We start from the raw sequence: 26,655 nt of genomic DNA on the forward strand, positions 1-26,655 counted from the left end.
ATACTGCTCTCTGATTTGCTGGCTGCCATTTCTTAACACCATCACACTTGTGTGTTGTGAGGCGGCCCTGTGGCCGATACAAGCTGCCCCTGCCATCATGCTTGGAATCTTGTCAGAAAAGGAAGCCCCCTGTGATGGGTATGATCTAGTCCTGCACTTGACATAAGCCTTGCTCAGTAGTCTGAGCAAATCTTATTCAGCTCAGTCTGAGCCACAGAAGGCCTCTATGTGACCTTTCCTTGGCCACAACCACAAACAAAGGAGGGGACTACCTTAAAGCAAGTACCCACTGAAATCCTTCATGGGGAAATGATGGATCACATTGGAGTCCAAGAACAGCATGATAAGGAATCTGAGTTTTACTACATGTCAATCACTGTATCTTATAGCAGCCAGAGAAAAAATGTGGAGTAGCTTTTTCCCCAACTCAACTATGGATCAGTATAAAACATTCTATTAATGGATGTGACTAGTTATAATTTTTTGAGAGTCCAGTTGTTACGTGGTTAACAGCGATCTGACTGCTAATCTCCTTAAATTTCTAAAGTACAGCAGCAGTCAATCACTAAAGAATTTTAAAGAAAAATAAGTAGACATAATAGAAGCTACTGATAACTAAATAATTAGTTAAAAGTTAGGAAACAAAAGGTCAGAGTAGTTTTTGTTTTTCACAGGGAGCTGCTAGGATCACTAAAAGAAAAAAAAAAAAAAAAAGCATCATTACAATACCATAAAAATCCCTACTATTCCTCAATACCATTGTTAAACTAAGTAGTTTGAGATTCTTTAGCCTAACAGAAAGGAATTATAGACCTGAGATATGATAGAAGTCTGTAAGGTCATGAATAGCAGAGAGGATGTAATTTTCCCAGTTAAAAAAACATGTAAGATCAAACAGAAAAAGATGTTTCAAAACAACAAATATGTAGAACTCCATGCCACAAGTTTTTAAGCATTTAAAAAACAAAGAGAATCAATCCAATCACTTCAATAGTAATACATGTTTTAAAAACAAACCACCAGTTTGTTAAAGCTTCACACAAATTTCATAGAATCACGGGATAGTTTAGGTTGGAAGGGAACTCTTGAAAAATCTTCTGGTTCAACCCCACTGCCAAAGCAGGATTACCTAGAGCTGGTTGCCTAGCCATGTCCAGATGGGTTTTGAATGAGATGATGACAATTGTCCTGTTGTTTGCTGGGACAGAGTTAATTTTCTTCATAGAGGCTTGTGTTGTGCAGTTTTGGCTTTGCAATGAATATAAATTTGATAATACACTGATGCTTTAGTTGTTGATAAACAGTTCAAGGTCTTTCCTGCTTCTCACACTGCCCTGCCAGTGAGGAGACTGGGGGATGTACAAGAAGTTGTGAGGGGACACAACCTGGACACCTGACCTCAGCTGACCAAAGATGCCATAAGATTCCATGCCATAAGATGTCATGCTCAGCCATAAAAGCTGGGGGGAAAGAAGGAGGAGGAGTGGAACGTTCCGGGTTATGGCTTATGTCTTCCCAAGAAAACACTAAGCCTGATGGAGCCCTATTCCTGGAAATGGCTAAACATTTGCCTGCTGATGGGAAGTAATGAGTCAAATTCTTATTTTGCTTTGCTCGTGTGCACAGATTTTTCTTTATCAATTAAGCTGACTTTATCTCAGCCCACAATTTTTCTTACTTTTGCCCTTCTGATTCTCTCCTTCACCATGCTGGAGGGGAACATGCAAGCTGCTGTGTGGTGCTGAGCTATCTACCAGGGTTAACAACAACAATGTAATTAAAACTTGAGCCCACTGTAACTCCTCTTGAAAGCCCTTAAACTGTTCCAAGTGGGTAAATTCATTAAAAAATAAGTAAATAAGTAAATAAATAAATAAACAATCATGGTAAAATCACTTTGAATTCTTGGTGAAGTCCATACAAATACTGAGGCCAGTATGTAGCACTAAGTAGACAAAGGCCACAGAATGAGCTCCAGAACTTAGAACAGAGCTCGAGCTCTTATAACAGGACAGTCCTCAGTGATTTGAGTAAGAACCATCTGTGACGTGTGGTTTTATGAGGAGGGATCACTTTCTGCCCTTCTCTACTTTTATAGCACAGACATAACCAGAGAGGGGGGTACTTTCTGTAAAATGGACATGTCATGGAAACATGGACATCACTGGACTGTTGGTAATCTTACTCCCAATAACCCACACTCAAAATCTGCACTCACATTTTTGGTTTGCTGACTTAAAGTCAATCTTGTTGCTGACCCCATCTTTTCCTTGTAAAACATGTATGACTTTGATACAACTACTCAGCACAATATTGTACTGTATTTCTTTTTTTTTCATTAGTAAATGAATCTGAAAAAAAAATAAAATCAGAAGTTTTATATCCCACTGTGGCATTGAAATAAGAGGTGAGTGTGACTGTTATCAAAGTTCTTCTAAGCATCAAGGTGAGAGTTTACTTTTTGTAGCTATCCTTTTCAGTTGTATTAGCTTCTCTTACTATGACCTTTGATGGATCTTATTATTGTTTCTTTTTACTAGGCAAGTGGTAACATAGAGTAATAGAAAATACTTGCTCTATTGGGTGATATGATAATAATCTTTTTTAAATTTATTTTTTAGCTTATTTTCTATTGTTTGTGGTATTCTCCAGTAATTTAACCTTTCTAAAGGTCCCCAGAAATGTTGGACTTAAGTAAAAATCCAGCACTCTGCTTAGACTAGAGGATTACTTTTGGTACAAGCCAAGCAATTGCTTATTACATATTCTTCATATCTTGGCTTTCATAGAATTTTGAAAAAAAAATATGCGTAATGTCATAGTTTCCTTAGCTACTTCATCTATTCTACTGACATATATAAGCCTTTTTATCTCTGCCTCATTACATGTATGGATTTTTCCTTTCAGCTTCCCTTTTTATCTTGTGTATATGACAGTAGCTTTTGATACCATTATGATTTTAGTTATTATGAAACAAATTTGAACTACATTCTGAGTAACAACAATTAAAGCATGACATACCCACCATAAATCTGAACAGATTACAATGTCTACAGTTTTATCTAGCTGGAATGGTGACAATACTTTTGCTACAGCAGTTTATTTTGCATGCTGTGCTAAATGTATATTACTTCTAAACTGTTCTGTTTTGTCTGAATAGAGGAAATCCTGACTGCAAAACTAGTGACAGTAGTGCCTTTTGGGAGAGAAAGACTCAAATGTTTACTGTAATCTTAGTATTAGTTCTTCCTATTTAGAACATGCCAGGTAGTGGTGAATGTTGCTTAGTAGGGCATAATTTGAAATGTGTTTTCTGTCAGACTAATACCCACCTTGTTAATCTTGCTGAAGAAAAAGAATCATCCCTGATTTTTATTTATGTATTTATCTATTTATTTTCAGACAACATTTCAAGAGAATGTGAGGATACACTTCCCAGTTTTTCTCTGGTTCCTACTTTAACTCTCTCACTCTGGGTCATGTTTTGGACAACTTTTTTTGTGTTCAAAGAGACTATGGAATTAGGTCATATGCAATTTGAGAGTACAAAACAATTATTTTCTGGCTACTACACACAGAATATTGTTTATATTAGCAAGCTACTAAACTGTTCACCAGACAGTTGGGTAGGAAAAGATGAGCTTTGTCCCATTTTGGACTGGGATAGACGTCAATACTGCTGAGTTGCTGTCTTCTGATTGTCTCCCATTTGGGGAGGGAGGACTGGGTACAATCTTAATGTCAGTATATTTTCTCTTGAATCTTTAAGCTACTAATTGTCCCCATCTCACAAATTACACTTTTGTCCATGTTTTTATTTTTCATATCTTTCATAGTTTTAAATCACTTTATCATGTCATAGCAACAATTTTCTCAGTGAAACTGACTCAGGGTCGCACAGATGCTTTCAACTAAACTAAACCTTGAATCTTAGATAACTGAACAGGGTTGAATGTGGAACTACTTCAGACTGAACTGAGTTGGTTCTTCAGATGAATAGCAATCCTCACTATCAAAACTATTGCTATGGTTCAATTGCCCAAAATTTGGTGTCTAAAGTCCTGTAAGTTGTCCTAGCATATCCACAGGCTTCCAGCTATCAGTAAATATGAATGCATGTCTCCTGTATATTTTATGACGTATCTGACTGCCCTTTGTGGATTATTTGAATGCTAAGGGCCTCTAAAATATCTCTGGACTTTACACAGCGCTTGAACACTTCATTCATATTTAGACACCCACACTTAGACTCTTATATTGAAGTGTCTAGAATTTGCCACTTAATCCCACCCTTAATTTTTCTTGTGCTCTCCTACCCAGTAGATGAATCCTATTCTCAGTCACGGCATTACTGAATAAAACATTAGCTTAAATAATATACTGAGAGTTTTTCTTGTGCAATATGTATAATGCATGACTGTCAGAAATGTAGGTTCTTTGCTTTTTCTGTCAACAACACGGAGTTTAGATAAAAATTTTGACCCTGCAGTGCAACAATTCCATGGTGTTGAATTAATGAAAAATGGGGCATCTCTTAACTCCTTCTTCAGTTCTACAACCAGTTGTCAATAGAGATATCTATGCACCTTGCTACAGCAGGAACTATGATGCAATGACTCATTTAAAATAGACTCATGAGTGCAGGTTAAAGGTCATTAAGTATCACTTTTTAAAATACACTGTAGTTTCCTCAATTATTTAGGTTTATATTAGTGACAGTTTTGCTACTATCTATGATTGCAAGCTCTGTGGAGTAATGATGTTTTGTTGTTCTTCTTTTTTTAATAAGTCCTAATTCTGCATGAGTTGCTGTAACACAAATTCTACAAACTTCAGATCAACCTATATGAAATGGCATTTAAAAAACCTCTATACTTTTTCTAACACAGATTTAGACAAATGTATTTACTACAGAAAGAAAACGTGTCTAGGAATATTTATACTTTAGAGGAGAGAATTACTTGCAATTGCAAAAAATTTGTGATTTTCAGTTGCAAGCAATTGCAGTTGGTTCAGAGATTAAGCACAGACTCCACCAGCAGCTCTCCAAATCTGTACAATAATACAAGTTCTGAAGATCAATAAGTAGCTCCTAAGGACAACATCAACAGTATGACTCCATATAAAATCTTTAACTAACAAATATAAAATAGGTAAAGAAGTAAAGAAGTGTTACTTTACCTTTTTTTTTTTTTTTTGAGGTTTGTAGTGAGAACATTTTTCACATTAAGCATGAATGAACGCTAGCTATATCAGCTAGTCCCAAAAGAATCATGTCAGTCTCATGTGGTTTTTAGTTCTGCTTACTCAAATTCTGCAGCAGTCGTTAAATTCTGATTTTTTTTTCCAAAAACCTGCCAAAAATTTCATTTGAATGTTATAAAAATGTTTGAATATTATAGCATATCCCTTTAATATTTTTGATGTCTTGAAATATGAAACACTGTGGCACTTTCTACAGATTGACTAGAAGAGTACTGAAGCTGAAGCATAACAGTACAACAAACATTTTCAGTCTACAAAAACACCCTGTCCCTGTTACTCCTCATGTCAAGTGCATGAGCTGCAAAAACCTTTTGTCTGCTTAGTCCTGGAATAGGAAGTGACAACTGCAGCATTTTACAACTCATAGCTATGTCAGAAGCAAAGACAGTAAGGAAGCAAACACAGAAGGAAAAAAAAAAATCCCTCATAATGTGTGTATTTCATTGAAGAGAAATAAGAAAGAACAAAAAGATATCTCTATAGTGACAGCAAAGAAATGAACATAACAAAAGAAGAAAATACAAATAAGCAAAGGCAAAACATAAAATGAGCCATAAAAGAAAATGGTTTTACTGCATGATACATTTAGAAAAATATATATGCACTGAGAAAAATAAATGCTCTTGGGAGCTAGGAAAAAGTTTAGGTAAATGACAGTTAATATAAATTTAGATTGAGAGGGAGAGAGAGAGAGGGAGACAGATTGTAAAATAATTCAGTCTTTAGTTGAAGAAAAATAAATAAATCATTCAGGCAGCATTTGCACACATTCCATCATTCTGGATATCAGTTCATATGGAGGGGAGGGGTGGGAGAAGGGTAGAGGGGAGAGGGAAGAGTTAGAGGGAAAGGAGAGAAAAGACATGGGATAGGCAACATATTTAAAACTATTTCCCTGAAGGAAGCTTCTGAAAAACATATTTCTGATCCTAAAGCAATAGCAGTAATACAGTCTCTGCTGCCCTCCAGCTCCCCCAGAAAGTGTTTTCACAATTTGCCCTTCACGGCTATTTTATACAAATAGTTGCATCTTGCATTAGAATTCAGAACTGTTCCTGGAAAACTGGTTCATTTGCCATGTTATGCCTATCAGTAACAACCTTTATGGACCTGGGATCTCCAGCCTTTTAGATAAATGTAAGGATTTCAAGCTGCTCTGAAAATGTATAAAATATAGTGATTAAAGGGATATGGTAATAGGTAACATGAGGAAATGTGTTTCTGCCTATTAAGTTAGTAAAGATACAAAATTATCTTTAAAAGCATTCTTGTCATCTTATCTTTCCGGAAGCTTGTGCTTACAAATTTCACCCTAACTGGGTCTGTTGCAAAATAGTATGTATCTTCAGATGCATCAAAAGAAAAGAAACATCAGGGAGCCTGGTGACTGCTTATTAAAAAGGATTATGAAAATTATTTCATGTGATTTGCTGAGAATGTTAATATTCAGATCTATGCAAAAGGAAAATATAATGGAAGCTAGATGCAAGAGCAAGCTTCTATTCTGTCCTGAATATAGAACGTTATTTTTTTTTGCCATATTAATGCCCTAACTAATGAGAATCAACATTTAATTTGTAAATATCTCCCCCCCCTTTCCCCCCAACAAGTAAGTCAATACACATTTCAGCAAAATCCAGAGCATAATATCTAAGATGGTCTTTTGGAAGAGGGTATATGTATTTGAGTTTCTGGGTGAACTGTGAAGTATTTGAATCATGTTTCCCAAATCTGCTTGCATTAGAACATATTTTACGTCAAAAAAAAATATTTTATGCTAATAGAAAATGTAGGAGTAAATCTTTACATAAGAACATATCTAAAAAAATTTTTTTTGCTGATAGCAAATGAATGAGTACATCTTTATGATTTCTGTTATTTAAAAACTTTGAAATGGTGGAATAGAAGAACATTTTGAATTTGTGTTGTTTAATAATAAATCTGCTTCTAGCAAGCAAATAGTCTAGCTAGTAGAAGCCCTGCAATTTATGGAAGTGAAATTCTTGTACTTACACGTTATAATGAAATCATTATTCTTATTTCTGACAAACAGAATTAATTATCAGGATACATGTACACTGGCACCAATTAGAAGAGAAAATTTACCCCAAAAAAATGTAAAATTATATGTTCTATACTATATCCTATTGAGAGAGGGAGAGAGAGAGAGAGTGGCAAGCAAGCAAGAAAGCAATAACCAATGGCTTGAGAAAGACTTTTCCTTAAAGCTCATTTTGATTAAAAAAAAAAAAAAAAAGGAAAAAAAGAGAGAAAGGAAACAAAACATAACAAAACAACTCATAGGTACAGACATGGAGGAGAAAAAAAAAACAGTGCACATTTTAAACAGAAAAAATGTTAAATTCTGTGTTTTATATGGTAGAAAATGTTTCGTCGCTATTTCCCAAAACCAAAAATAAACAAAATCATTTTGAAGAATAACATTGCTATTCTTTCCATAGACTCAAGAAATGAAAGTCAACTTGATGCAAGTTAAAAGAAATATGTTGTTCTTGTAGTAGTGTTCTGACCCTTTCTATTTAGAAGCAATGTTTATGTCAAGCCTGAGACTGTAGGCAAAAGATGATGAAAATTAAATTATCATTTGTTACACAGGAAAGATACCATATAAATCCACAATATTCTGCCTAAGGCAGCATTTTCCAGCCTGAACCTACTATAGGCCTGAAACTCTGCAGTTATCTTTCCTTTCTGATAAAAAACAGCTTCCACTTCTGTCTGGTGAACATTCTGAATCCAGCCACTTTTATCACTTTCAGAACTATGCATGTGTAAGTGCTGAAAATCAGGCTGAAAACTGACAGTGCAGCATATCATCCTCATATAATTCTATCAAGACACTAGATCAAATACCCAAATTTTCAAAACCTACTGTTTTGTGGCTTGTTTGTATAGAAATATATTGGTGTGAAATTGGTTTCTACTATTATTTAATCTCTCCATTACAATAATGCCAAAGGACTTTGTACAAAGGTAGTCCTCAAAAAGGAGAAAGAATAATACAGGCATTCCTGACCATCTGTTTAAAGTCAAAGTAGATGTGACAATCCTGTCCATATTAACAGAATGAGGAAATAAGAAAGAATGCATGGACCCTGTCCTGTGCATACAGAGCTAGCTACAGTAGTCAGGGATACCAGATTGTGTTAGAAACATTACAGTCAAGTTAGTGAAGGCTCAGGTCAATACTAATATGAAATGGATATTATTTCTGGAATAGGCACATATATGATCAATCTTTTCTGTGAAGCACAGGGTTGTGTAGGCATGTTGAGTGGAGTTCAGCTAATCACATGTAGGTATCTACAGCACAGGCAACGACATCTGCATCCCTCATACAAGTTTCACTTTTGAGGTGGTGATTTTTGACCATTCAGCTTATTCTATACCATGCTCTACACCATTCTATACCATTCAGCTCAGTCAACTTCTGAAACAGGTCAGGTGGATAGCACTCTATTTTCATTGATTGTAAAGGACTCCTACATCTGCTAGCTCAAAAAATGGACATATAAACATAGGTAAAATGAATTCCACTCAACTTGCTGTTTCACAGAAACTGTGGAATTCATTTTGCCTCTGTTAGATGTGTTTTTGAAACATGGATATAATATTTATCTTTATTTTAGGAAATTTCAGACAACTTTCAAGGAAGTTTCCAGAATATCTATTTATTTTTACATTGTTTTTGAATCTCCATTAGTTTAAAAATTATCAAACTGAAAAAAAAAAAAATAATGCATATGGAAATGTTCAATAGAAACTGCATAGAATCACAAAAATTCTTATTTAAAATTTTACATTTGTTACCTGGCACTATTTCAGTTTGAGACGTATTTTTCCCTGGAGCATATACTGTTCAATCTGATAATCAGTCGACTTTCAAAAAATATTGAATAGAATTCATTTCATATACCTGTATACTAAGTATCCGTGCAATACCTTGATATTGTCTCACGGTCATGAGGCAGGTAATCAGTGGTAAAGATAAACAGAAAGGCTGATTCTTTCCCCTTTATCTGCATATGAGTCTAATTCCACCAGCTACAAATGCAAGCAAAGCAGAACAAGGAATTAATTCACTGCTTCCCATCAGCAGGCAGATGTTCAGCCACTTCCAGGAAAGCAGAGCTCCATCATGCATAACAGTTTCTTGGTAAGACAAATGCCCTGACTCCTAAGGTCCCCCCTCCTCCTCCTTCTTTCCTTCCAGCATATACTGCTGAGCATGAAATCTTATTGCATGGAATATCCCTTTGGTCAGCTGTCCAGGTTGTGTCCCCTCACAACTTCTTGTGCATCCCCCAGTCTCCTCATTGGCAGGGCAGCGTGTGAAGCAGAAAAGACCTTGAGTCTAAGTTCAACAACAACTAAAACATCAGTGTATTACCATCTTTATTTTCCTTGCAAATCCAAAACATAGCACAGTACAAACCTCTATGAAGAAAATTATCTCTATTCCAGCCCCAAAGTGAAGTTTCTCCTTTATAACCCCAGCAAATGTTCAAGATTTTGCTCTTGAAAGGTGTTTGCTTTATGGTAGGGCCTCCATAAAACCAACAAGATTTACAGAGAATATTCACATATAAAGAATACACAAGTTCTAATTTCCTAAAGCACAAATGGTATCAAAAAGAGACAAGTGTTTTTTGATTTGTTTTGTTTTCCCTAAAGAGTTCATTTCCTTTGTACGAGCACATAAACCAAAATCCTTTTCTATATTGTTTCTGATCTTATGTTCCAGATACCTTACTAAATTAAGCTAACCCATAGTAACTATCTGTGTTCATATTCCTAGCTGAAGTCTATATGCTTCATAAATTAATTTACCTCCATCAGTCTCACTGTGTCAAAGTCACGTAATCTCACAGTTATTGCTGGCTTGTCTTATTTATTTAAACCATGGGTAAGTCTTTAAGATGATCTGGCTCTCTTGTAATTAATTTATGAAATCCATCCCTTAGTTTCCTGTAGCTATTTTTCAGGTTCCTCTGATTTATACTTTAGCATTCTTTGGCCTTTACATTCCAACTGCCCTTCTGCACCTACCTATTACTCTTTTAAGTAAAGAGGCCTTTGGAAACAGCATGCTTTGAACTGAAAGCAATAGCACGGAGTGTATTCTGTTGCTGTGTTTACTGCCTGACAGTATTTCTTTTGTCGTCTTCCTCTGGTCTCTAACAATCACCTGTGTTCTGATGACAAGCACTAACTTGTTAAACCATGATAACCTGATTGCATGTCTTTGTCCTCAGGTCTTATACACCATTTGTTCCAGGATCTGTTTCTACATAACTTCTTTTTTCCTGGTCGCTCTTCAGTTTATTATGCAGCTTACTGATTAATGCTATAACCTATGTGTTTGCTTCTAGACAAATCCCCAGAGTCACACAGCTGAGTTTCTGCTTAAACTGTCTTAACATGTTTAGCTTAGCAATCTCCTCTCACCTGCTTACATACAAAAGATTACTAGTATCTCAATATAATTTTAACTAAAGAAAGGTGGTTAGAACTCTTCCTGACTAATAAATAATTAATTAAAATTAATATTTTTATTTTTAATATTTGTATTATATATATGTATGTGTGTGTGTGTAAGTACATTTATATAAATTAAATTAAATATTTTGTTTTCCTAGCTTGGTGTAATTCTTCCTGGGCAGCCTTGTTGCTTTAGCTTAGTCGAGTGGTAGACTCATATATCAGATGATATATATGACCTTTCAGCTTTTAACTAAAAATAATCTTTTTTTCTTTGTTTTCTTCCCTTTAAAAAATTGTGTCCTATTTAGTTAAAATATTCAGATAGCATAATTCATTTTAAAGATTTTTTACTGATATACAACAATAAGAAGCAAATGTAATTGATTTAGCAAAATTATCTTGATTTGTAAAGGTTATTTGGAAAAATCTTTCTTTAAGCATATAAGAGAGAGAGGAAAGTTCACAGATGACATCATGAGACAGATGGGAAAAGAAGAACACACCAGATTGGTATTGTTTTATTGTATGAAATGGGTTAGGAAGGATTATGTCAGCTGTTAATTCATTTGAGGAAATATAAAAAATTTAATACTCAAATGTTTCTGAGGAAAAAATTCAGTCTGTGGAATTTGCCACCCACAGTGGTAAGCATGTGTTATGTGTCTCCCCTTTGTGCCCAGTCACAGAGGATGATGACAGTCTCTTCTAGCCCCTAGCTATGTTCCTAGTCCTTTCACTGAAACTGTGAACCATCATGGCTTAAACATTGGAAGTCCATAGATCACAGATGAGACTTCAGCTTTTTACACACATGCTCATGTAGAAGGAAAGAACACCGAACAACAGTTAAAAAGCTAGAGCATTACAGAATATGAAAAACACTATATGGTATGCAATAAACTGATTGGAACTCTTGCCATATGGGCTGTTTCAAAAACTGCAAAAGCCTCAGCTTGCAAAGGGAATATATTTAAATGTGAAAAGCAATTGAAATTAGTCTCCTAAAATATTAGGTCACGTATTCAACATGGCATTAAGCATCATTCATGTGGAATTTGCAGAGTTACCATTAGGAGAGCAAATCAGGGAAAATTTGCTGTCATACTCCAATTTCTAGCCCACAGCTTCCATGGGAAGACTCCTGCTACAAGATACAGGAGAGGAGAAAGAAGATATTCAGTAGTGCCTTGTTCTCAAACAGAAATAAGAGCTCTGAATTCCCAAGAAGGTGCTTCAGCTTCTGAATCTCAAATTCACATTTCATAGCAATCTTGCCAGCATTCAGGATGTTGTCTAATTTAGGTTACTGTATTCAGTGTATGGTTATATCTGGGTACTGAAACCAGCACTGTCAATTCCAGTTTGAGTAACACCTTTTAGATGTTGCAGTGCTGAGCATCACAATGCCCTCTGTTGAATCCCTTACTGAATTGCTTTTCAAAACAAGACATGAAACTAGAAACAAAAAAAGGATTAAGTAGCTAATGGAGGACTAGGGTATGCAAATCACATATGGCCAACCTGTGCTTAAGTAATGCCTATCCTTGACGTATGTAAAATACATTAAGATTGTCTCTGGCCAGAATGTTTTCTCTGTTTTCTGTATATTAGAGTTTATCTGTACATGCTTAGATCTTATCTAAACAGATGCTTGGGATCTCCACCGTATAAAGCTGTCTTTGGGAGACAAATTCTGTTATCATAACCAACAACTATCAGCAAGAGCATGCTTGTTATACTTCAGCGTTGCTTGTTTCACAACAGTAACACAGCTGAAAATAGTAGCCTTACCATCTCTTTTTCCTCCTCACCTATGATCTGATGCTTAAAAAAATTTACTAGGACACAGAAAAGGCATTTTGGCAGCTCAAAAGGATTTTTAAAGAGCTTTTTTTTTTTTCTTGCTATAGAGAGTCTTCACTTACTAGGCTTATTGCTATATATATAACATATATATGTATATATATATGTTTATACATATATATAAAACACACACAACTGCTATTGTTATTCAAGGATGAAAATTAAAATAATTATATATTTTCCCTTTTCAAACTATTTTGAAGGGACTATAACATTTTAACTGAGAGGTTATTATTACCAATGTTATACTAAGTTATTGCAGGTGTTATTATTAAGACTTTTACATGTATATAGTTTTCTTCATATGCTTTATTTTGGACCAAAGACTTTTTCATAGGTTCCAACCTCATAACTACAGAAAATGAAGCACCATTATTATAAACAATTATATGGCATTTAGGGTTGTTTTTGCTAATGAGAACTATTGTTACATTTTTTAAAACTCAAATGGATTTCAGGACACCTACCCTTCCTACTTATAACTTAGAAACAAAACCACCACCAAACACAGTAAGTTACTATAAGGATAGTTTGCCAAATCTAGTCATACTTTGTATTCCCAACTGAGGCAGATTCCAGTGTATAATGTCATATTAAATGAATAGCTATTACTTTCATTGTATTTGATACCTCATTCTGCATAAGATAAAAATTAAACCTTAACAATTCTAATGCATTTTCAGTGAAGGTGAACTACATAGATGTGGAACTACACAACATTGGGAAACACTAGGGTGATCTCGGGATGCTTGTAGCTGAAACCCAGAACAATGTCTCCTCTGGTCTGCCTGTGGAATAATTTAGGTTTACAGTGACAATTGTGCTTCCATAAATAGAATGATTTACGATAGTCATAAATCTTTGCTCTACATCTCTTTCCAATGTTAATACAGAGGGCTTTGTACCCTCTGCTACCCCTTTGTGTCCTGATGCTTCAACCCAACCCCAGTTTCACACCAGGAAGGCAACAATCAGCCAAGCCTTTCATCTTTTGAAAACATTTTGTCCTAAAAAGTGAAGAAAAGAAAAGAAAGGAAAGGAAAGGGAAGGGAAGGGAAGGGAAGGGAAGGGAAGGGAAGGGAAGGGAAGGGAAGGGAAGGGAAGGGAAGGGAAGGGAAGGGAAGGGAAGGGAAGGGAAGGGAAGGGAAGGGAAGGGAAGGGAAGGGAAGGGAAGGGAAGGGAAGGGAAGGGAAGGGAAGGGAAGGGAAGGGAAGGGAAGGGAAGGGAAGGGAAGGGAAGGGAAGGGAAGGGAAGGGAAGGGAAGGGAAGGGAAGGGAAGGGAAGGGAAGGGAAGGGAAGGGAAGGGAAGGGAAGGGAAGGAACACGGAAGGGAAGGAACACGGAAGGGAAGGAACACGGAAGGGAAGGGAAGGGAAGGGAAGGGAAGGGAAGGGAAGGGAAGGGAAGGGAAGGGAAGGGAAGGGAAGGGAAGGGAAGGGAAGGGAAGGGAAGGGAAGGGAAGGGAAGGGAAGGGAAGGGAAGGGAAGGGAAGGGAAGGGAAGGGAAGGGAAGGGAAGGGAAGGGAAGGGAAGGGAAGGGAAGGGAAGGGAAGGGAAGGGAAGGGAAGGGAAGGGAAGGGAAGGGAAGGGAAGGGAAGGGAAGGGAAGGGAAGGGAAGGGAAGGGAAGGGAAGGGAAGGGAAGGGAAGGGAAGGGAAGGGAAGGGAAGGGAAGGGAAGGGAAGGGAAGGGAAGAGAAGAGAGAGAAGAGAAGAGAAGAGAAGAGAAGAGAAGAGAAGAGAAGAGAAGAGAAGAGAAGAGAAGAGAAGAGAAGAGAAGAGAAGAGAAGAGAAGAGAAGAGAGAGAAGAGAAGAGAAGAGAAGAGAAGAAGAAGAGAAGAGAAGAGAAGAGAAGAGAAGAGAAGAGAAGAAAAAAGAAAAAAAGAAAAGAAAAGAAAAGAAAAGAAAAGAAAAGAAAAGAAAAGAAAAGAAAAGAAAAGAAAAGAAAAGAAAAGAAAAGAAAAGAAAAGAAAAGAAAAGAAAAGAAAAGAAAAGAAAAGAAAAGAAAAGAAAAGAAAAGAAAAGAAAAGAAAAGAAAAGAAAAGAAAAGAAAAGAAAAGAAAAGAAAAGAAAAGAAAAGAAAAGAAAAGAAAAGAAAAGAAAAGAAAAGAGAAAAGATTGAGAAATAGTTATGTCTTAAAACCATATAGGTACTACAAAGAGTCCAGAGCAATTTCAGAACCAAATGCTATGCAGTGAGGATGCAGCCCATCTGCTCTACAGGGAGCTAGCCTTAACACTGGGAGAAAGCTTTTATTTATCAATATGCACATAGCCCCAGTGATACAGCCATCATGAGCTTTCCCTTGATATAGTTAACATTGAAAGTTCCTGGTAAAGATTCTTTCCCACAATGTAGCTACATTTTTTTTCTGCTTTCAGCAGAATCATCTGAAAATGACTAAAGCAGTCATTATTTTTATTGTTGTAAGTGTATTTAATTCATCTCACTGTGATAGGAAGACATCTCTTTCTGCAATAAAAATGGTAGCTACATTGCTAAATTCAGCCTTTATGCCTGCAGTAGCTGCAGCTCAGTTATAGATGCATGCGCTTAACTATAGAACAATTTTTCCTAAATTCAGGTGTCTCAGTGTTTGAGTAAAGACACATTGAAGACTTAAAAAGTGGAAAAGAAAAAGGCTTGTTCTATATGACTTAAAGTTGCTAACCAGTCAGTGAAAGGCTTAAATGAAAATAATGAGAAATCAGGAAAAGACGGAAAAAGCTACTTCTTTAGAAAGTCAGGATTTCCTTCACCATTACTTCCTCCTACTTACAGCTCTGTATTTATTTCTCAACTCTTTGAAAATATGCTGAGAGTTAAAAAAAAAAAAAAAAAAAAGAAGCAAAAAAACACCACCACCACCACCAACAAAAAAGAGGAACTTGACATCTGGAAGAAAAGAGAGGAAAAGAGAAGAGAAAAGGGGAGAGAGGGAGGCAGAAAGGGAGGAAAGAAGGGAGAGAGGGAGGGATGGGAGGGAGGGAGGGAGGGAGGGAGGGAGGAAGAAGGGAGGGAGGGAGGAGGAAGGGAGGGAGGGAAGGAGGGAGGGAGGGAGGGAGGGAAAGAGGGAGGGGGGAAGGAAGGAAGGAAGGAAGGAAGGAAGGAAGGAAGGAAGGAAGGAAGGAAGGAAGGAAGGAAGGAAGGAAGGAAGGAAGGAAGGAAGGAAGGAAGGAAGGAAGGAAGGAAGGAAGGAAGGAAGGAAGGAAAACTGTGGCTAAATAAGTAAGATTCAGTCCTTCTCGTTGAAAAAGAAAACCAAACAAACAAAAACCGACATTTTCATTTTTAGCTCACACTGTTCTACCCCTTTAAATTATGAAAGTATCTTTCCTTCTAATGACATCACAGATAGTTGGCAGTTATATAGTAGTGAACATACATCACCTGCTTTAAAACTCCAGAAATATGCTTTAACTTGCCTTGCACCCCACGTAAGATTCCAGTTAGATTTAGATTTAGGTTTCAGAGCTTATGCTTTGGATCTCTGGGAATACTTCACTCTTGCTGAAGGTTCACATCTTAACAGGTCACACTGAAAGAACATAAAAAGAAGTTAGGGCTGCAGTCTTGAAAGGCAATATCTGTTCATACTGAATATACATGCAATAAATTTTAGAAGCTCAGTTAATAAACTTTTGCATTAGCTCCGTCAAGCTGTCCAGCTCAACCTTAGAAATTACTATTAATATTACCTCCATAGTTTTTAATTGCTTTTTTAATTCTATTTAGTCTGCCTGTCCCTATTTTTTCACTGTTTCTCTGTTGCCAATTTATTCATAACAGAATCTAAAAATGCAAGGTTATCCACATGCAAAGTCCTTTCTTTCTGGATTCATCCTTCAATTCTGATTACAAGCAGAAGTATGATTTTTAGTCCTGTTACACTGTAATGTAAATCCAATGAATCTCAATGAGGATGTAGAGGTCTTGTTCTTCTCACAAATGTCCTTCATTGAATCACAGAATTGTAGAATGGCTTCAGGTTGGAAGGGACCTTAGAGATCATCTAGTTTCAACCCCCCTGCCATGGGCAGAGATGGACACACTAGACCAGGTTGCCCAGGGCCTCATCTAACTTGGCCTCAAACACATGAGGCCTCCACAACTTCTCTGGGCAACCTGTGCCAGTGCCTCACAACCCTTTGAGTGGAGAATTTTCCCCTAACATCTAATCTAAATCTCCCCTTTGAGTTTAAAACTGTTTCCCCTTGTCCTATCATTATCTGCCTGCGTAAACATCCATGACACAAAGTCCTGCTGGGCCAATAATATACTTTCTGGTATCTTTCACAATCTTTGTTAATAGAAAAGACATTTAAAGATAAAAATCCATTTCACATAACTGGGCATAGAAGGGAGGATGTGTTTTATAAAATCAGTTAAAAGGTTTTCAGAATTATTTACTTGATGTGACTGAGAAATGTGATGAAGTGTATATGCATGGAGACACTTCTCCAGCCTTCTGGTGGTTTTACTCAGGTGAGCAGCCGAGCTCCACCACAGCCGCTCTCTATGACAACCACTCTCTCACTCCCCCTCATCAAAGGGAAAGGGAGAGAAAATGCAATGAAAAGGGCTCAAGAGTTGTGATAAGGATAGGGAGATCACTCAACAATTATCACGGGCAAAAGAGACTCAGAGTAGGGAGATTAGGGAAATTTATTGCCTATTACTAGGAAGCCAGAGAAGTGAGAAACAAAGGAAAGGAACTAAAAACACTCCCCCATCCACCCTCTTCTACCTCCTACCCCCCCCCCCCCCCCCCCCCCACCCCCCCGCCCCAGCACAGAGGAACAGGGGAAGCGGAGTGGTGGTCACTCTATAGCACTTCATCTCTGCCACTCCTTCAGGGTCACTCTCTGCCCCTGTTCCACGTGCGGTCCCTCCCACAGGATGCCGTCCTTCCCAAACTGATCCTGCGGAGGCTGCCCACAGGCAGCAGCTCTTCAAGAACTGCTCCAACATGGTCCATACCATGGGGTCCATCTGTCAGGAGCAAACTGCTCCAGCACGGGTCCCCCACAGGCTGCAGCTCCCCCCAGACCCCTGCTCCTTCGTGGGCTCCTCTCCACGGGCTGCAGCTCCGGCCCGGGGCCTGCTCCTGCGGGGGCTCTCCATGGGCCGCAGCCTCCTCCAGGCCACATCCACCTGCTCCACCGGGGGCTCCTCCACGGGCTGCAGCGTGGAGATCTGCTCCGTGTGGGACCCGTGGGCTGCAGGGGGACAGCCTGCTCCACCAGGGGCCTCTCCACAGGCCACAGGGGAACTTCTCAGGTGCCTGGAGCACCTCCTGCCCTCCTTCTTCACGGACCCTGGTTTCTGCAGGGCTGTTTCTCACTTCTCACTTTCCCAGCTGCTGTCACACGGCAGCTTTTTCTCCTTTCTTAAATCTGCTCTCACAGAGGTGCAAACATTACTTACTGGCTCAGCTCTAGGCAGCAGCGCGTCCCTTTGGAGCCTGGTGAAACTGGCTCATATCAAACATGGGGCAGCTTCTGGATTCTTCTCAAGGAAGCCACTCCTGCAGTCCCCCCCTACCAAAACCTTGCCACGTAAACCCACTACACTCATGACAATTGAATTTTGATTGACTGGGCTTGCTGTAGCAGTGTGTATGTCAGCTAGGAATAAAATGATTGCTAACACTATAAAAGAATCTGCTAATAAGACAGATTTAATGTCCAATAATCTGTATGATATAGGTGCAAATTTAGAATGCTTTAAAATATAAAATGGTCTTAAAGGTTTTTTGGTATGTCTGTATGGACATTCTCTGTTTATCCGTGCAGCTTAGCATCAGTAAAGGGGTACAATCAGCAATTGAATATTTTTACTGTTTTCTGTGAATGTTCAATAACATAATACTATTAACATTTTGTGACACTGCATTCATATGTTGTTTTATTCTGTAAAATACCTTTAGGAATTTTTATGTATTGAAGAATATATTTGAAAGGTTTATGATATGTGGAAATCAAATAATTTCATGGATTTAAAGCAGTTCTCTTTGGCTATGGCACACAGAGGTATTTGAAACAACTTTCTTGATTAAAGCTCATGTAAAAGGTGGGTTCACAAACACAGTCTGCTGTTGGTAGCTGTTTCAAAGTTTACCTTGGCTTACTACATTTTTAAACCTTCTCTGTGTCTTGCTACTGCCTCAGTACTCCCATTTTTAACTGCAGGGAAACAAATTTCTGTCTCTCCATACTTCCACATAAGCTACCATCATATCTTTATAAATATCCTAAGAACAAAATCTCTCTCTCTCTCTATATATATATATATATATATAAATATATATATATATATTTTTTCCCCATGTTAAAGTAGCACTGGATTCCAACACATAGAGAAAATCATTTCCACCTCAGGAGTAAGATAGATTTGTGAGGTAAGATTCAGCTGAGATTGGTTCTCGGAGAACCAATCACTAGGATCCTGAAATCCAGATTCATTTTACTTGACAAAGCTAACAGTACTGAAATCAGCCATTAATTCACAAGCAGACAATAAAGGATTAAAAAATGAAAGAGTAGAGAAAAATGCTTTGTTTTGTTTTGTTTTTGTAATGATGCAAGTGCTAAAGGGTTTCACTAATTATGTCCAGTCTTGAGATCTACAATTCTTGCCAAACTTCCCAGTCCTCATCCCTGTTGTCTGTCCTCATAGACATAGTGCAGACAATCATGTTATCTATTATCTATCATGTTACTATTGCACAGGACCAGCTTCATAAGCAAGATGATGACTCAGGCTCTTCAGGAGTTTTATTCCTACAATTTTCTCAAAGCTTTCAGAATTACGGGTACACAAGACACATACAGCTGGGCTCCAGAAGACATAAATATTGTTGTTAAAGCTCAAAATTTAAAAATACAGCCTCAAAATTTAAAAATACAGCCTCAGCAGCTCATAAAAGCTTATCTCTCTAGCAGTTCCAAAGCTTTTCCCTCTATTATATGAAAACACATTGTTCAGCAGATGCATACTTTAATCCAATTTTAATGAGATCTGACTATCTTTCCAGAGCTATGTTCAGGAATTCTTAATTTTCTATTGATTTTAGACGTTCCCAGCTACTCACATGGGCTACAACCTAGGTCATAGATTTACATTCTGCAACTCTCCAGTTCACCACCCTAACATATTTTCTGGTTCTTTTTAACTGTTTAACTCTCTCAGTCTGCTTTGAAGTTATGATTTCTGAATTGCTGTTGACTTTTAATGTCAAATGTGCTGTAGTTTAGTGTTTCTCATATCTGTCACCTGTGCTACAGCAGAAAGTAGCATCAAAAACCTTCACCATTCCTTGTGCAGCTCTCCTATTGAAGCAGGCAGAAACAGTTTCTGTTACTCATAAATTCTTGATGCTCAAACTCCATCTTCTAGAAAACAGCATCATGACCCTTTCTATTTCTTTGCAACTCTAATCTTTTGGGGAGAACTTGTTGAATGTGCAGGTATGTTTCTGCTGGCCACAGGTACAACAAATCCAAAGGTAAGAAAGACATCATGCACCTCTGACATCAACAGTGTCCTCACTGCTTTTTATCTTCTCTTTAAGGTAAACTGTAAGAGAGTAAGGGTAAAAGGGTAAGGGAAAAAGGGTCAAGAAAGTAAGGAATCAAACCTCTTTTCTCAAAAATAACAAGGCCTGAGAGAATTGACTTAAACCTTGAATGAGAATGAAATGTACTGTTGTAGAACAGTGGCACTTCCTTGCAATTGATAGACTCTGTGAAGAACAGCTATGAAAACACTGGAAAGACAGTGCAGAAATATATCTGTTAAAAAAAAAAAAAATCAGTATAAATCTGGACTACCTTTATAGGTAGTCAAGTCATGTTTGGAATTACAGATGTACTGTGATGACTGACTTTTGAACAGAAATATGATTCTCATTACTTTGGAGAAGAAATTAAAAAAAAAAAGAGTCAAATTACTTTTTTCCTGTCATGTGTCTATTGGGTATCCTAATTTGCAAATGTTGTACTTTGCATGTGCTTTGTTTTGGTTTTAACAAAAGTAGGGGGAAAAAGGTATGTTCCACTTTAGCATAGGCAGGTTTTTATAAAGACGTACAAGTATATGGTTTGTATTCTGAAAATGGTTTGCCTTAAATAATTCAAGGAAATATTTAGGAGCCTATTTTCATCTCCAAGCTTGTTTCTTAATTCCCATTTCTACTGATCAGAGCAATATGCATACATGAAAATAAGAATAAAACTTTTCATGTTAATCCTCATTGTTGACACTTTTATGGTTAAAATAAATTGTAATCCTGTCATTCTAGACTGTAATACTCAGTGAGAAGATCAGTTAGAAACCTATCTGCCATCACTGAAGAATTAATGTTGTATCTTTCATTTGTGTTCACAAATACAAGATACATCTTAAATATGAGACCAAAATAAAATTCACTTAATTTCACTTTAATCACAAAGGTACATATACTTTCCTGAAGCAAACACTTGTCATACCTTCAGATGCTCCATCCTTTCCGCTAGAGAACACGTATGTCACCTTCATGCTGTCTCTGCCCCCTGAGGGAATAATAATTTTTAATAAGACTGTTACAAAAAGACAGTTTAATTTGTATGTGAAAGGTTCTGTTACAAGAGCAATTATTGAGAGCAACTGTGATTACAGATATCAAAGCTAACAACCCTGAAAACAATTAATGTTATTTTGTCTGGACAAATTTGTCAGAAGATTACTAAATTGCAAAGGTAAACATTGTATGTTGGCTGTTTGCTGATGAGAGGGAGAAAAATCAGAGACGATGAATACAGTAGTGGACACTATAGAAACAATTGTAATTAGGAAGAAATCAAACAAGTATTTTGAGAAAATAAAATGTACTTGCATTTTTAATTGTTTCTTGCCACATCAAAATTCTCTTTTCATTCCAGAAAATATTTTTATGTTGGATATCATACTTGTGAGATCAAAAGGTAACTATATAGAGGAATTTTCTGTGTTCAGAGCTGGATGTTCTCAATTCATTTCATTATGCCCTCTGTGAAAGAGAGGGCATAACAAAATGTTCCTGGTGAAATTTTGCTTTTAACAGAAGTGGATGAACATAATTTTTTTATATTAGACTATTGGCACTTAACATTAGAGGGTTAAATGCAGTCTGGAATGGAACAGTTGGAAAGAAAGAACGTAAACTGTGCTTGTCTGTCAAACACATCTACCAATGCAAGTCAATGGAGACTGAGAGTCTGTTGAGTCTGGGAATGGGGGGGGGGGGGGGGGGGGGAGGAGGGGGGAAGGTATTTTGATTTAAATCTGTGGATTTAAAAAATATGTCATTACTCACATCTCTGTAAAATGTATAATCAGGACTACTAAGATAGCATTCACTCAGCAAGTCCTTTATTAGGTATGCTCAGACCTACTGGATAACATTTAGACGGGCAAGATTTTAACTGAGACACTTTCAAAGGCGTTGACCTTTTTCCACTGAGGAAACATAGGCTTACATGAGAATATACAGTCTACTAAATGCTTATACTTTAAGCTTATGAGAAGACTTAGGTTTGTATCCCACAAAATACCCTTAATAGCTCCAGAGCATTTTCTAAAAGAAGTGAAACACTGTCTAAATCAAAGTTCTCTGTCACCAGGGTACTTCTGCAAATCATGATAGATGCTTTTTTTTTTTTTTTTTTTTTTTTAATGAATTCAGTAGCTGAAATATACAGGTAGCTACCACCAAGATAGATATTCTAAGAAATACAGCAAAACATAACCCTTTTATCTTGAAATCGCCTTAATTCTGTAGAATGGATGTTCAAATACTTCTGAAAGAAGTCAGTTGCTCTTTGTCAATTAGATGTGCACTTCTTGTAATTCCAAAACAACACGGGATGTTTGGTGACATAAGCTCACGCTACTCCCTTGACAATATTTCTTCCAGACATCTACTCCTCCTAGTCATTTTGAAAACTATTCCTGAAAGACAGCAAGAGACACTGTTATTCTGCCAGTTCTCATTCTTTTGATAATCCCTGTGAGAAAAATGACTTCTACCATAGAAAAAAGAAAAAGACTATTCATTTCTGTTTCACCTTAACTAGTGAGAGTGATTATTTCACACTTTTTTTCCTCTGATATAAACAAAACAAAACATTTTTCACAGAAATGTTAATATATTCCTTGTGATAGAAAATTTTACTGCTTCTCATAAAGTACCTTGTTTACCAAATGCTAATCAAATCACAGTTTTCTTAGATGATATGGATTTCTCAGGGAGATATGGAAGTTTACCCATGATGACTTAGCCAACTGTAGAAAATTATTTGCAGAAAATCATCTTTTCAAAAAAGTCTTGCTTTGCATATAGTGTGAAATGCTTCCATATATACAGAATCTTAGTATCTCAGAGGCTATAAAGATGAAGGTATTTTTTATTTATGATTAAGTTTTCTATATATTCTTATCATGTAATGACTGATTGACATAATGCTTGCCATTGCTGCATGTTTGCCTGCTCATAAAATGTATATATTATATAATTATATAAATGCATATATTTTTTTTCCCCAAATTTGGAAATGTATTATGGACTTTTAATTGGTATTTCTCAAGTTCTTAAAGAATGTCTGTGAAGTCTTTAATTCTCTCATCAATACATACACTTATACAATAGTAAACCTATTTAATGACAGCAGTGTCCTAACATGTTTTTAGCCCTCAAATAAGATTTTCACATCCACATTCATATATTTTTAGTGAGAAATATATATATATATATCTGACAGCCTTAAATGTCATCATGTTATTTCTTCTTGTGTATTTGATTTTCTTCATGGTTGTCTGCTAGCACATTGGCTTGTTCTGCTTAAAATTATCATAGAATCATAGAACATCCTGAATTGGAAGGGACCAATAAGAATCATCAAGTCCAACTCCTGACTCCACACAGATCTACCCAAAAATTCAGACCATATGACTGAGAGCATAGTTTGAACACTTCTTAAACTCTGACAGGCTTGGTGCTGTGACTACGTCCCTAGGGAGCCTGTTCCAAAGCCCAACCACTCAGTGAAGAACCTTTTCCTGATATCCAACTTGAACCTCCCCCGTCACAGCTTGACACCATTCCCTTAGGTCCTTTCTCTGGTCACCAGAGAGAAGAGATCGACACCTGCCCCTCCACTCCCCCTCTTGAGGAAGCTGTAGACCACAATGAGGTCTCCCCTCAGCCTCCTCTTTTCCAGGCTGAACAGGCCAAGTGACCTCAGCTGCTCCTTGTGTGTCTTCCCCTCTAGGCACTTCACCATCTTTGTTGCCGTTCTCTGGACACTCTCCAGTAGTTCTGTGTCCTTCTTGTACTGTGGTGCCCAGAACTGCACACAGTACTCGAGGTGAGGCTGCACCAGCGCAGAGTAGAGCGGGACAATCACTTCCCTCGACCGACTAGCAATGCCATGCTTGATGCACCTCTCCTGGTTTCAGTTAGGACAGAGTTAATTTTCCTCGAAGTAGCTGGTAAGGTGCTGTGTTTTGGATTAGGATGAGAAGAGCGCTGATAACATGCTGATGTTTTAATTGTTGCAGAGCAGTGCTTACACCAGGCCAAGGACTTTTCGGCTTCTCGCTCTGTCCTGCCAGTGAGTAGGCGAGGGGTGCAGCAGGAGCTGGGAGAGGACAGACCCAGGACAGCTGACCCAAACTGGCCAAAGGGGTATTCCATACCATCTGACGTCATGCTAAACAGTATATAGGGGTGGCTGGCCGGGGTGGGGGGGGCCAGCTGCTCGAGGGTAGGCTGGGCATCGGTCAGAAGGTGGTGAGCAATTGCATTGTGCATCACTTGTTTTCTTACACATTATTATTATTAATACTATTATCATTATTATTACTATTATTGTTGTTGTTATTATTATTTTCCTGTCTTAATAAACTGTCTTTATCTCAACTCACAGGCTTCACTTTCCCGTTTCTCTCCCCCATCCCAGAGAGGGAGGGGGGAGGGTGAGCGAACGGCTGTGTGGTGTTTAGCTGCCAGCTGGGTTAAACCACAACAGCACCCCAGGATACGGTGGCTCTCCTGGCTGCCAGGGCACACTGCTGGCTCATATTCAGCTTGCTATCAACCAAAACCCCCAGATCCCTCTCTGCGGGGCTGCTCTCCAGCATCTCGTCGCCCAGTCTGTACGTATAGCCAGGGTTACCCCTTCCCAGGTGCAGGACCCAGCACTTGCTCTTGTTAAACTTTATGCAGTTGGAGATTGATTGCCCAGCTCTCCATTCTGCCCAGATCCCTCTGCAAGGCCTTTACACCCTGAACAGAGTAAACAGCTCCTCCCAGTTTAGTATCATCAGCAAATTTACTCAAAACACCTTCTAGTCCTACATCCAAATCATTTATGAAAACATTGAGAAGAACTGGCCTTAAAATGGATCCCTGGTGGACCCCACTGGTGACTGGCTGCCAGCCTGATGTAGCCCCATTTACCATAACCCTTTGAGCCCTGCCCGTCAGCCAATTTTTCACCCATTGTATGATGTTTTTATCTAGGTGTATGCTGGACATTTTGTCTGGTATGATCCTGTGAGAAACTGTATTGAAAGCTTTACTGAAATCCAAAAAGATTACATCAGCTGGCTTCCCTTGATCAACTAGATGGGTGATCTTATCATAAAAGGAAATCAAATTTGTTAAGCAGGACCTACCTCTCATGAACCCATGTTGGCTGGGACTGCATTGTCCCCCAGCTGCATTTCAATAACTCGCAGGATAATCTTCTCCATAATTTTACCAGGCACTGACATGAGAATGACAGGCCTCTAGTTACCAGGGTCTTTTTTCTTGTCCTTCTTGAAAATTGGCATTTGCCAGCTTCTAGCCAATTGGGACCTCTCCAGATTCCCTGTTGAAAAATAGTTGGGTCCTGAATCCCATGATCAATGTTGAAGACAGAGGCAAAGAAGGCATTAAACTTCTCTGCTTTGCCTATATCCTTGTTTGTGAGGTGACCATCCCCTTCAAGTAGTGGACATTTTTTTATTATTATTATTTTTTTTTCCTCTGGTCCTCTTTCTTCTGTTCACTTATTTTAAAAAAGCCCTTTTTATTGTCTCCCACTGACCTGGCCAGCTTCAACTCTAATTGGGCATTGGTCTCACAATTTTTCTCCCTACAAAGGTGAATAGCGTCCCTGTAGTCCTTCCACGTTGCCTTAACATACTTCCAGCAGCCATGCACTTTCATTTTATGCCTAAACTCCAGAAGAAGATCCCTGGTCAGCCAAGCTGACTTTCTGCCCCACCTGCTTGACATCCGATATTTTGGAATTGCCTGATCCTGTGCTTTTAGGTGGCAGTGCTTAAAGATTGACCAGCACTGACGGACACCAACACCTTCAAAAGCAGTTTTCCAGGGGACCTCACTAACTAGTTCCCTGAGCAGCCTGAGGTCTGCTCTCCCCATATCCAGGGCTGAAGTTTTGGTGACAGTTTTTCTTCTGTCACCAAAAATTTTAAACTCAACCACTTCATGGTCACTATGAGCAAGACAGCCACCAATTGCCATGTCCCCCACAAGACCCTCTCTGTTCTCAAGCTCCCTTAGTACCTGCGCCAAGGTATGTATCATCAAGATGCTTTAAGAAACTCCTGTGTGATATTCCCAGTTAATATCTGGCAAATTGAAGTCCCCCATAAGGACAAGGGCAGTTGATCTTGAGGTATCTCTTAGTTCCTCAAAGAATAATTCATCGGTGTCATCATCCTGGCTGGGTGGTCTGTAATAGACTCCCACGATGACATCCCCTTTTTTTGTCCCCTAATCCTTGGCACAAAATTATTGAAACTCTCATTTGCTTTCAAGTTTATAATTCAGTTCTTTTTGTTCAATCAATATTAATTGCTTCTATTAGTAATATATTTGGGCTAAAAAATTGTCACTGTCTGTGCTGTGTAAATTGCTTATGTTCTTACAAATGCTTTTAAATTCTATTGAAATTTTTATGCCTTTTCCAAAACACTGGATATTGTCTCATC

General features: G+C 37.9%; 1 long non-coding RNA gene across 1 annotated transcript in view; it reads right to left on the reverse strand.

Annotated features, from left to right (window-relative positions):
- LOC106043997 (uncharacterized) overlaps nt 1–18,147 on the reverse strand; it is a 39,699-nt gene extending 21,552 nt beyond the window's left edge. The window contains exons 1-2 of the long non-coding RNA XR_010827242.1: nt 18,058–18,147; nt 16,021–16,168 (exon numbers count right to left, since the gene is read on the reverse strand). This is a non-coding gene — a long non-coding RNA (uncharacterized lncRNA). The remainder of the gene's footprint in view (nt 1–16,020; nt 16,169–18,057) is intronic.
- Nucleotides 18,148–26,655: the final 8,508 nt, after the last annotated feature.

The sequence above is a fragment of the Anser cygnoides genome, chromosome 1 (genome assembly GCF_040182565.1).
Source record: "Anser cygnoides isolate HZ-2024a breed goose chromosome 1, Taihu_goose_T2T_genome, whole genome shotgun sequence".
In the NCBI taxonomy this organism is placed as follows: Eukaryota; Metazoa; Chordata; class Aves; order Anseriformes; family Anatidae; genus Anser; species Anser cygnoides.